Source organism: Dromiciops gliroides, chromosome 3, assembly GCF_019393635.1.
Source record: "Dromiciops gliroides isolate mDroGli1 chromosome 3, mDroGli1.pri, whole genome shotgun sequence".
Classification (NCBI taxonomy): domain Eukaryota; kingdom Metazoa; phylum Chordata; class Mammalia; order Microbiotheria; family Microbiotheriidae; genus Dromiciops; species Dromiciops gliroides.
In genome coordinates this window covers 256,258,246-256,259,312 of record NC_057863.1, presented here as the reverse complement: position 1 = coordinate 256,259,312, position 1,067 = coordinate 256,258,246, and the positions used below count along the sequence as shown (strand labels likewise).

The window sequence follows — 1,067 nt, the reverse complement described above, 5'->3', positions numbered from 1 at the left end:
GGTCTTGTATCCATTTTGATCTTATCTTGGTAAATGGTGTAAGATATATTGGGTTATGCCCGGTTACTGCCATTCTGCTTTCCAGTTTTCCCAACAATTTTTTTTTAACCAAATAATGAATTTTTATCCCCAAATCTTGTCTTTATACTTCTCAAATACAAGGTTTTTATATTAATTTGCTGCTGTAAATTGTATGTCTGCCCTGTTCCATTGATTTACCTTTCTATTTCTTAGCCTGTACCAGATAGTTTTGATAATTACTTATAATATAGCTTAAGATCTGGTACTGCTAACACTTCTTCCTTTATGCTTTTTAATAGTTCCTTGATATTCTTGACTTTGTTAATCTCTCAAAACTAGATAAATCTACCTCAAAAATAAATAAGTCAAGAAAATGAATAGAATTTTAGAAAAGATATATATATATATTTCCATTCAATTCTCTCCAGATAGATACATATATATCTATACATACATATCTATCTATCTGGAGAGAATTGAATGGAAATAGAAAGGAATACACCTTTTTCTTAGTGGTTCATGGGACCTTTACAATGATACACTATATAAGAACATAAAATTTTATAGTTAATGCAGAAAAGCAGAAATATTTAAAGTATCCTTTTCGATCACAATGCAATAAGGTATTATATTTAAGAATTAAATTTAATAGGGGACCATGGAAACATAGATTAAAAACTAATTGGAAATTAAACAACCTAATCTTAAAGAATGAATGGGTTAAAGAATAAATGAGAGACGATGCTAGTTCTGGTGGAGCAGCGGGATCCGAGGCGGGGAAGGCCCTCGTAGCGCAGTGCATTGACCGGGTGGGAGAGAAGCTGAGCCCGCTGCACTTTATGCGGTAAGTGGAGCTCACCCAGTGGCAGAAAACGCTTCCGCAGCGGCGGAGCCAGAACATCCTGACGGGCCTAAGCATCGGGGCCCTGGTGTTGGCTATTTATAGCTATACATTCTACTCCGTGTCCCAAGAACGGTTCCTGGATGATTTGGAGGACAAGGCCAAAGCTGCTAGAGTGAAAGCTGCCGGGACCAGCAGCTCCTAA

General features: G+C 36.8%; 1 pseudogene; it reads left to right on the top strand.

Annotated features, from left to right (window-relative positions):
* The first annotated feature begins 752 nt into the window (after nucleotides 1-752).
* LOC122747430 lies at nucleotides 753-1,067 on the top strand (annotated as a pseudogene).